This window comes from Lygodium microphyllum, chromosome 5 (assembly GCF_053477565.2).
Source record: "Lygodium microphyllum isolate KBCC chromosome 5, Lygodium_microphyllum_v1.1.10, whole genome shotgun sequence".
NCBI lineage: Eukaryota > Viridiplantae > Streptophyta > Polypodiopsida > Schizaeales > Lygodiaceae > Lygodium > Lygodium microphyllum.
This window is the reverse complement of record NC_141139.1, coordinates 27,616,674-27,628,914: the sequence shown is the minus strand read 5'-3', so window position 1 is coordinate 27,628,914 and position 12,241 is coordinate 27,616,674.

The following is a 12,241-nucleotide window of genomic DNA, read 5'->3' as shown; positions in this document are numbered from 1 at the left end:
CTTCAGACCACAAGACTTACTATACTATGTGATTGCTCACAAGACTTAGACTTACCTTTGTTGGGCTATGAGTCTCTACCTTGTCTACCTCTCACTATAAGTGCATGAGAAGTATGGGTTGCATCGACATTCTTCTTATTCGCTTTCTCAAAGCAAATCATCCTTTACATCCTTGAGCTAAAGGCCACCTTTCAGGAGGGGTTTTTACTCATGGTAGTGCGGAATGTATCCCAAGACTCAGGCAATGTGACAATTTAATTTAAAAAAAAACTTGACATTATCCTCAAACTTTAGACGTTGCAAAGTAAGCTAACTCAAATGAAATGAAACTCATTTAAGCAAGAAGACATAGATGTCCCTTCGTTTATACAAAGGTCCACGAGTTCTTAAGCCAATACATGTGAGTTGCAAGAATGTGATTATCATAGAGATCACAAATCTTTTTCCATAATGCATAAGCACCACACTTAGCCTCAATGAAATTGAAGTATACATGCTTTGACAATGACAAAATTATGGTAGACTTACCTAGCTTATCAAGCTCTTCCCATTCCTCCACATCATAAAGTTTTGGCTTTATGCCCTCTAATTTCAACAACTTAACTTGCTTCTTTCATAGCAATACCTACCAAATCTTAGTCTTCCAATACTAGAAGTTATTGCTATTCAAATTCTCTATGTTGAAGATAGCACTATCATTGGAAGCATTTAAAGCACCTGCCATTATGTTTGCCAAACAAAGAGAGTGTAGGCTACTATGCTAGTAGCAAATCATGCTCAAAACCAAGCCAAAAAGAGTATGGTATGAGGAAGACATCTTTCCACAAGCACAAAGCACGAAGCACAATGTAAAATCAAAGCATGAACCACCAAGTACCAAAGGCTATCAAAACATACAAGGTGTCAAGTATATAGATACATACCACAATGTATATCAAGCATGTATCCACCATCATTGACAACCCATTGATAATAAGAAATACAAGGTGTCCAAGTCAAAGGCAAATTAGCCCATAGTTATAAAACTCTGTAGTGACAAAATATGCATAAACCAAGAAAGTATAAGAGAGTCTCCCACTGACTCAAATGAACCAAGATCTACAATTAAAATGCCAAGTACTTCCACTCAAGAAAATCCAAAGTATTCAAAGTAGCAAAGGAATCTCAATGCATAGAGCTCATAGCATCCAGGTGCTCAAAATACATTATGTATACATCCACAAGCATATACCTTCAATATGTCTTTGAGCCTGTTGTCAAAGGGGTTTTCAATTTATGTATAGTGATCCATACAAAATACCAGCTCCATGCAAGTTGAGCCACCCTAAAGAACTCCATCTTTTAAGCATAGACATGCACATATGCAGATACATTCCTGCCATTAAACAACTTCATCTCACACTCTACTACCTATAGAGTATTCATCACAATAATTTTTGTTTGAGCAAAAGCTTGCATCACCTATTGTTATTGTCATACCTACATAAGCATGTTTATATTTTGCATTAACTGCTATAAACCATCACTAGAAACTGTGTTTGAAGGTTCTCCCATCCTGTCTTTCCTTTTGACAACCATTCACATTGGGTTCACCAATGTCCGAGGGATTTTAGTTGAAGGGTCATATCCACTAGGGATAAAAAAGAGAAGGTAGTTGAGAAAAAGTGATAGAAGAGAAGAAAAAATATAGCTAGGAGATTCAAATAAATCCCAAGAATGTTGGAAATCAAGTTATTTTCAAGACATGAATCAATCATAAAACCTTGTGCTAAGTCTGCCAAAGACTTTACACAATATAAAGACAAAGCCCAATGATTTAGACTTTGCATGTATTACATGTAAACTCCGTTATACATCCAAGACAAAGAGTCCAAACACTCCAAAAGTCAATAGGTTTAGATGATTGCTTGGTAGGAGAAGCCCAAGTACTTCTCCCAAAAGCCCCATGTATTGATAGAACCTGAGAAGGTAAACAATATCCTTGTATGGAACTCCAAATACACTTCAGCCCTGTGTATTCTTAGTTATTATAGTAGTCACGAGCTGATCATTTGATGGCTAAACTCCAAGACATTTGGTTATTGGATTATCTAGACAATGTCTACTACTACTCGGAAGTAATCTCCAAGCATTAGATCTCATGGGCATCCTTGTTATACCAAAAATGTGCACCAAACACTAGCTTCTTCTCTGCTACTCAGATGGCAAATTCAATGGTTGTGTTGGCTTCAAAAGGGAGGGTAAAACTTCACGATGCCTGATTAGAATTCTCTTGGAGATTGCTCCTTCTCTCCTCTTATTCAAAGTGTTGTTTTGTTGCCTGAAAATTGCAATCGTGCAATGTGAATTCGAGAGCCCTTCTTTTTGCATGACATCTCCCAAACTGGTTGAAAAGCAACTTGCTTTTTACAGGTCACCCTATTCTAGAAGTTTTTTACACCTTTTTAGGATATTTACAAGAATTAATATCCAAAATATCAAAAATAGGCTAAAATGATCCAAAACTCCCATATTTTGAACCATCCATAATATGGATGTTGGGGTAAAAGGCCCTTGGGTCTGCCCATGTACCACTGTGACCGCCCATATTCTTTATTCATATAAATGAGATAGCGCAATAAGGCTGTCATATCATTCTTGACATCACCTACATTGTGTGTGCTCTTCTCTCCCGCATCTTCCTCTTCTCGTTCTCCATTGCCATTGCATCCCCTTCAACTAGTATCAGAGGTTTGGTTTAGAGCTTGATCGTGGAGCTTGGCCCAGCATTACTTTAGCTCGGATTGAAGACCTAGAGCTTGGAGCTTCAATGCCAGCCATGGCTTCTTCCCCCCGAGGTAAGATTTCATCTCTCGCCTCTCCCCGGCCCTCATAGGCTCTTTGCAAGTGTTCCTTGTCTTCATTGGGCACCTTGTATGCCCCCATATGCCCCTTATCCTCAGGATAACTAGCAGGCCCCACAATAGCAACTCACGTTTTTTTTGCGCATGTTTCAAAATCCGACTAAAAAATCCCATTTTTTCTCATATCTCATGCATCCGAAACGCGATTTAGGCAAGGTAAGAGTCTAACTTGGGGTTTTGGCACGCTTTGGATGCAATGGCAATGTTAGATTTGCCAAACTCTAATCACAGAATTTTTTGCAATAGATCTGAGTTGATTTACATCAAGAAAATGTCATGCTCTTAGCTTATGTGATGCCCTCGAGGCTTGCTATTTGATGCCTAGATGCTTTGGGGATGTTTGCTCAATGTTTTGAGATGCTTTGGAACTTGGTTTAAGCTTCCATAGCTCAATTTATGTAGGGATTTACTGTTGTACATTGTTTGGGAAGCAAGGTTTTATCAGGGACGGCTTATGCATAATGCCCTTTGTTGACATTCGGGTGTCATTTTGGATGTATTGATGCTTGGCCATTATGGTTTATGCCCAGATATGCTATTTGAGAGCTATTGAGCTTTGATTTATGGAGCCCTAAGAGGAACACCAAGGAAAAGGAGTCTCTACTGTAAGAAAATCTATCTTGTAACATTAACAAGCTTTTGTTTCATTCTTTTGAGAACCATAACAAGGAAAATGACAAATCTTCACACAGCATCATAGTAGATATCTCCCATGGATTTAATAGAATCAATCATACTCTTCAACATCTTCACAGAATCCATCAATAGAACAAGAAACACAAAATAATACACCGTTTTTTAATGGAAATAATCACACAGTATTCATCTTCATTGTCTTCATAGTTTTCTCTCTCAATCTCTCATAGAGATAGATACATTGTTTTGATAGAATTGGCTATCTCTGACTCTCTCTCTCTCTCTCAATCAATATTATATCATCTCCTCACTACAATAATCAATAATCACTCTCAATAATCCTTCTTAGGTCGTGGATGCACCTCCCAAGAGGTATGGGAGGTATGAAAGGGCACTAGAGCCACTATAGTGTCTCTTCATAGCTCACTACTGCCACTTCACTTCAATCCTCCTTTGAGTCTTCAACAATTGCTTTTTTCATTTTTTTTTAGCTCTTTTGAACTTAGATTTATCCTTTCCAAAAGTTAGAAAACTTTCCCAAAGTACACCTTCATATCATAGAACACTTACAGAAGATCTACAGAACATAACAGAACAGGAACAGATGCTCTACAGAGGATTAACAAAAGGTCATCAGAGAACATCAAAACCTCATAACTCATACTAAAATCATCCCAAAATATAAAAAACTATTCAATAAGCTTTCAACAGACCTCAACCTTCATCAATCATCAATCCATGCTTCATACACAAGAAAATCAAAACAAAACAGAAGCTAAACAGAATGTATCAGAACCAATCAAAACCTCAACAGAACCTATCAAAACATAATAGAGCCTCATATTTCTACTAAGAATCATCATGAGCTTCCAAAAAATAATCAATATAATCCAAAAACACTTTCAAGCACTTCGAAAACAACTAATCATTACTTAGAATCCATCAAAAGTCAACCATTAAGGCCTCAAAAATAACAAAAATCAACCAAAAAATCTAGTCATTTCAACATTCAACATATCCCCACACTTAGAAAGGAAGCGTCCTCGCGACCTAAGGAAAAGAAGAATATAAGTCCAGTAAAGAGCTCAATTCGATCTTCTTTAGCATCTTCATTAATCCACCCAACCACGACTCCAACATATCACCTGTGTCTAAGAAAGAATACAACTAAAGGAAAATATCGTTATCCAGTAACATATCTTATAAACAATAGAAAGTCATGACAAATTTGTAAAGGAGATAAGAGGTTCCTCAACTTTGCATCATAGGCTTTCCATCCACCATCACCATCAGTGTCAATAGTCGAAAAGAGAGCTCTCAAACAAATCCAATATTCAACTAGCACAAACTCATCACATAAAAATTAATACAACACAAACACAAAACAACCATCTGAATGGCACCTCTAAAAGAGAGATATATCATTAAGAAGCATAGAAGATGAAATCTTGATGATTACAAAAACGATCCATGGGCAAAATGGAGATAATTTTGATACACTTGACTAGTAGTTGTCCAGTCCCTTGGAATTACTGGCCAATCAATATGTGGTCCCATGAGAGAATTAGTTGAGCTCCATCCTCTTCTTCTTGGAATCCGGTGATCAAATCCTTCATACCTACTAGCCAACTGAGGGGGTTGAGAAATAGAAGTAGTAGGAGATGGAAGAGGAGTGAGTAAAAGAGGATGAAGAGATGGGTAGGCAAAATCATAAAATGAGGAATAAGCTAAAGTAGGATTAGCTGAGAATTTAGGCAAATCGATTAAGAAATGTGTTAATTGATAAGTAGGAAAAGTGGAAGGAATATGGATAGATGGTGAAGGACAAGGCAGAGAAGGGGAAAAGACTTGATCTTCAATGAAAGAACAATAGGTAAAGATTGGAATTTGAGGAGCACCCTAAGGTTGGAAAAGGAGAAGTAAGAAGGCTGCTAAGTTGGATTGATAAAGGGAAAAATAAGCATCATAGCGAAGGGCCATTTGTTGATAATAAAATAAGCTAGGAACAGAGGGACCTAAAACAGATCATCGATGGTAGGCATCAAAGGAATGTTGAATTGAATGGATGGTTCTTGGAAAGATAAGCTAAAAGTTCCACCCTCAGTTGGTTAGTGTTGCATATGAGTAGAGGCTTTATTCAGTCGTTGGTTTAGGACTACAGAATCAATCATTGAATGCCATAAAGTGTTAGGACAAGTAGCCACTTTAGAAGAATAACAATGGAACATTAAATCTATCCTCAACTCCAAATGGTTGACATATAAAGTAGCTTGTAAGATCACATCCCCTACATACCAAGCTAGATCTACATCATTTAGAATTAACAGATCACCTCGTAGATACATATAAGACAGCAACATTGTATCCAACATCATAGAATCTTCAAAGACCATACGGACAACTTCTGTCAAAAAATTAGAAGACTAGGCTCCACTCCAACCATCCTCTAGAAGAGCTAGATCCATCATTGAGAGCTTAATATAGAAGGCCAACTTCTACAGCTAATAGTGGACAAAAAAGGAATGGTCGAGAGGAACATACTCCTGAAATTGCTCAAATGTAGACCATAATAAATCCATCCTGGACTACAATCTTTCCACTTTAGCTTGAAACAACAGACATAACGTGGCTTGTTTTTGGAGAACTGCCAAGTTCACAAGGGTCAAAGAAGGAACTGGTTGCACAATAGGGCTCTATGAAGAAGAACGTGATTGGAGCAGTTGCTCGTTAAGGTGCTGAATTTGGTTTTTGCTCTGTGCTATGGTGGTATTTGCTATCTTAAGCTCCTCTGTCTGAGTAGCTAGCAAAGCTTGAAGCTCGTGAGATTCCTTCAACAATCTATCTTGTTCCTTAGTTACATTAACCACTTGGTGTTAGTGTCAACCAACTGAGTGTGCAAACTAGAAATTTCCATTTTCTGAGCATCAATTATCTTAGTCTGTTGCTCCATTTGGGTACAAAGATAAGAAAAGCGTTCATGAGCAGAAGCTAGCTCTACATTTGCTTTTGTCAGGTCTTCTTTGGTCTATTGGACTTCATTATAGCAAGAGGAATAGAGTTGCTGGATACATGCGGTCACAATGAGAGCTCAATAGAACGCTGAACATCTTGACATAGGCAGGGAATTGCATCTCCAGCTACCAAGTGTTGTCTTGAAGGGATGGAAATCTCTAGAGTACCCTCACGATGTGCTCTGAAAAGATTCGACGTTGTGAGAAAAGTTGGTAGGTGGCTGCTAGATTGATTAGGATCGGAGAATGGAGGAGGAGCTGGGGCTGATTCAGCCACTTGTTTTAAGCATTTCTGTTGAACTACCATAGGAGGGATAGAATCAAGATCCTCAATGATGACATCAAAGTGTTCAGTAGGGGGAAGGAGCATCTGGTGGATCAACTATCAAGGTAGGAACTTTCTTCAAAGGGGCGGCATATGCCAAAAAGACAGAAAGGTAGGAATCAAATGTAACATCAGTTACATTACCCCTGGTGGCTCTGACAGAGTGTTGATTCATTTTGGAGAGAAGGTAGGAACTCCAATCAATCATTATGCCTTTCAACACCATTCTAGAAGCTGTAAACAACTCCTTTGAAAGGTAATTAGAGGGTGACTTGGTAGGCATAAACCTATCATGAAGGAACTGGCATAGCTACTTCCATACAGGATTGGAGATCATGGAGACACTAATGCCAAAAGTGGTAAGAACCTTCTTTGGATCCAACACATCCTGTGTCTCCTTTTGCAACAATTTAAGGATATCCTCATTCAAGAACAATTGCTAGCAGTAGGGAAAGAGCCTCCCCGATAGGGTAGAGATAGAATAGAGCCTTGCCCAAACTTTTAGGTGTCAATTGGACAATTATTCCTTTGACAGGACCGGACCTCTTACTACAAGAGGCTAGAAACTGATCACAAGTATCAGTATCCTCTAGAAAGAGTGGCAATGAGAGTGTGATAAACTTCGCTAAGCCTGCTTTGCCAATAAGTTCAAACTCCAGCAATAAAGAATAATCGTGAGATACCAATGGGACGTACTGGACGAGGAGCTTGAGTCGCCATTCAAATAGATTACACACACCACACACATAGACAATCACAGTGAATGCTTGCAAAACAACAGAATATCCATTAAAAAAAATCGACCAGAATAAGCACACATAGATGTGACTAACTGACTGACCACCCCAAACAATCCACATCCTAGAAAAATTTGGCATTACCTTTACACATATGCGACCGAAAGCTTCATGCTATGCAATACATACAAACACCCTGAATCCCCGTATCAGGCAAAAAAAGGAAACTACAGACTGCACCCATAATCATATCATACAATCAAACCATAATACATCAATAACCCACTTAGGACATAACCAGACTTTTGCAAGCAATGACAGCTCGAAAGATTGCACGTATCCATTCCACGAAGCGCATTTATTGAAAAGGGAAAAAAGTACAGTGAAGGGACTTAAGTTAGTGAATGGTTTGTTTTAAGAAATTATTTAAAAATGGGTGCAATTTTATTAGGTTGTAAACCTTAATAAGAAAACGGTGGTTCCTTCTTAAAATGTTAATTACAAATTATTAGGAAAAAACGGTGCTTTAAACGAAACTCGGACTCCGGTACCTAGACTCAGGTCTCTAAATGCATATTTATTGATTAAAAATTAAGGGTGTGTTTAGCACTTTTTATGTAGTGCGTGCACTTATGATGGCGGGTTCATTTTAATAAACTTTAGATATGCATGTAGCACACGAAGTGCATGCTAAGTGAATGGTTGGTTCATTTTAATTGTTTAGAAAAATGTGTGTTTGGCACGAGTGTGTGGAAAAGTGGGTGATTGAAGTTTGTGGTCAAGAGGTGACAAAAAATAAATAAAGTAGGAAATATAAATACCTAGTAGGGGTGTGTATTCAAGAGGCTGAGGGTGCACGGATGGGTCCCAAGATGCAATGAGTTCAACAAAAAAAATAAAAGCCACTACTGAAAAAAAATGAAACACCTTATTTTAAAAAAAAAATCAAGGCAAGGTTAGTGGGGCCATATTTGGTTTAGTTAATTTTGATTAGTATTGGGGTGTTGTTATTATTATTTTTGTTAATTATGTGTTTTTTATTCTCGTTGTTTGTTTGTTTTTTTAATGATTAAAAAAATTAATAACTAGCTTTTTGCAATCAACCATGAGTGAGAATTGAACCATCAAGCTTCAACAATGGATATGTATTTTTCAATATTTTTTCAGTCTATTTTTGGAATTTAAAACAATTTTTCTATGAATTTAGGCAAAATTTTAACATTTTGGCATTGAAATAATAGGATGATCATGTGTCAAGGCTTTTTCAACTTATAAATATTCCAAAAGTAGTCAAATGAATTGGTATAATTTTTTTATTTTTTTTATTTAATTCGGATTTTTATTAATTTTTTTCTCAATTTTCAATGAATTTTGAAGGATTTTAAGGGTTGTTAATTTTTTGTAATTAATTCTCTACATTGTAACCTACAAAATAAACCAAAAAATTCCCAATTTAGTAAGGATAATTTCAATTATTTTTTGTGTTTTAATTGAATATTTATGATTTTTTAGGGTTTTAGATATTTTTTCGGGTGTTAAAATAGGTTTCTATAAAAAAAAAAGGAGGTACTCGAGTTGCGTGTGAACAGCAGCTTGTGCTCGGATGGCACGCACCACCGCACGGACAAGTTGAGATGCGCGTCCTCACACGTGAACACCTGCATGCAGCTCATGAATGGGAACACGAACACAAACACGCGACGACGTGTGAATACCCGCAAATAAGGTGGGGGGAGAAGGTAGTGGTGTGGACCCGTTGGTGCACGTAGAGGGAGAAAAGGATGCTAGCGTGGTGGTGGCGGTTGTTGGTGGGTTGCTGCGGAAGAACGGGGGCTAAGAGGGGTTGGTGGGAGGGGGGAGTGGGGGGGTGGGAAAGGGGGCTTAAGGGGAAGGGAGGGGGGAAGGGTTAGTTGGGGTTGTTGGGTTAGGTTAGAGGAACGGGGGTTAGGTGAATGGGGGGTGGGGTTAAGTTGGGGGGGGGGGGGGGGGGGGAGGGGGGTTGGGTTAGGTTAGGGGGTTGGGCGGGCAGGGCTGGTGGGCAAGGGGGTGAGGAAGGAGGGTGGTGGCAAGGGGGACGACGGGTGGGCGAGAGGGGTTGGGGGTGTAATGGCAAGTGGCGGTGGCGGAAGGCGAATGGCGAGCAAGGGGCAACCATTGACGGCAAGCAGTAGGCCGCGGATGGCGGCCAACGGGTAGCGGGTGGCTGACGGCATAGGTAAGGGAGGAGGAGGAACAAGAAGAAAAAGGAGGAAAAGGAGGGGGAGCATGAGCAGGAGGAAGAAGAAGGAGGAGGGAGGAGGAGGAGGAGGAGGAGAAGAAGAAGAAGAAGAAGAAGAAGAAGAAGAAAGAAGCAGGAGAAGGAGGAGGAGGAGGAGGAGGAGGAAGAAGAAGAAGAAGAAGAAGCAGGAGGGGGAGGAGGAAGAAGAAGAAGAAGAAGAAAGAAGAGGAGAGTAGGAGCAAGGAGAGAGGGAAGAGAGAGGAGAGAGAGGGAGGGGTCGAGGAGAGAGAAACAGGGAAGAGGAAGGAGAGGGGAGAAGGGGGAGGAGGGAACCATCGGGGAGGGAGGGGAAAATGTTAAAAATAAAAAGTAAAAAAAAACAAACAACAACAACAACAATAATAATAAGAAAATTAGAAAAAATTAAATCAAGGAAGCTTGCCCTCCTCGTCCTGCACATTAGCGCGGGGCAAGGTAAAGAAATTTGCAGTGACGGGAAGCAATAGGGGCGGGCATGGCGGCACGGGTGCGAGATGACACAATAGACGTGATGTCATGAGTAAAAAGCAAAAAAATGGGTGGTCACGCGCGACGTGAGAGGCAAATTAGCCAGAAAATTTCATGAAACCCAAACCGTGCACCGAAACAAAATGCAGAGAAAAGGAAAACTATGCCGGAAGTCAAGGGGGAGATAGTGGAAGAAGGCAACGGGGTGTCAGGGAACAATTCAGGGCGTTCACATGGGAAAAACACAAAAATCAAGCCTGAAAAACATACAAAAGTTAATATCTAAAAATCCATGGATTAAAATGAAATACAAAAAAAAGGAAAAATGTGCAAAAAGGCATGTCAGACATGGCTATCATGTCAGAACAGTTCTGATGAAGATAAGATCCATTCACATGGATTCAGAAATTAATATTGAAGGATCAGTGCACCAGACCGAAGGGAAGTAAAAAGTAAAAATGTCAGGACACAAATAATCTTCAGGACTGTCACATCAAATCTCAGTTCCGATGGGGTTAGGATGCGTTCACATGGAAAAACAAGAAAATGGAGCTCGAAACACCAATCAAAATTAATAACAAAAAATCCAGAGGGCAAAACACGGTGGAGGAAAAATGATAATTGTGTAGGAAAAGTGTCCAGACAAGGCTATCTAGTTAGAATTGACTTTCAAAGAGAATAGGGCAAGTTCACATGGAAAAAGTTCAAAAACGTATGCGAAAAAGGCACGAAACCATGCAAAAAATGAATAACGGACAAACCATACGTCGAAATGACATGCGGGTAAAAGGAAAAATATCCAAGGGAAGGCGAAGGACATGGCTAGCATATCAGATCAGCATTCCAAAACAATAAAGGAAGTGTTCACATGGAAAAACATCCAATTGGCGAGAATTGCTTCAAAATTTAATAACGCAAAAATAGTAAGCCAAAACAGGGGGATGTAAAAAGAAAAAGTGTGTCATGCAAAGGGATGAAGAGGGCTATAAAGCTAGATCGAGAGTATGGTGAATGTAGGGCGCAAAGCAATTGCAAGGGAAATGGCCTCGACGACAGGGGGTACAAGGGTGGGTGGGTGGTAAAGGGACCCCATCTGGGCAAAACTAGTACGGGGTAGACACACGTGATTGGTTAATGCCAGATGCAGGGGGTATGCACATCAGACGCACAAGGACGCATCCCCACACTACTAAAGACCTTACATGTTAGAGTAGATTGATCGACACGGCCTAGGACTTGTCAACCGACTGGGCACTGACGTCCCCACACTTAAATCATAACATGCACTACCAAACAGAAAGGTAGGGTTAGGAACACTTGGCCCATTTCATAGATGGTTGAAGGGAACCGTCGTTGTTGATGCAGGAAGATCAAAGCCATCGTCGGGCAGCAGGAGGGACCTGGGCACGCCATAGAACACGGCTAACATAGCAGGGACCATACAATAGCACCCAAGGTGGTAACTTTATTGATAGAGTACGTCGATTTAGATATTAATGTCACGAAGAATAGAATTCTCAGCGCATGGGCACGTAGGAGGATGATAGAACGGTCGCTCACCCCATGATGCACATTGCTCAATGAATAAACATGAATTCCATAACTCGCGCTCAGTATAGAATGGAACAAGGAGAAAATGATTGGGAGGGAGTATGCCAGTGTACACAATTGATGGTGCATTTGTGTGTTCCATCCATTTGGCATAGGTGCAAGCAGGAAGGCTAGGGAGCCTTATCGTGCAGTGTATAGAACAGGGTGGCGTGGCTTGTGATGGTGGTAGAGACCCATCCCGTGGGTGTATAGGGAAACAAGAACATACCTTACTCCAGTGTCGTAACATCCCTCAATTTGCACCTCTCAATGATTGTTTTGAGGACACATTGATCACACTCAACCCCCCTCTA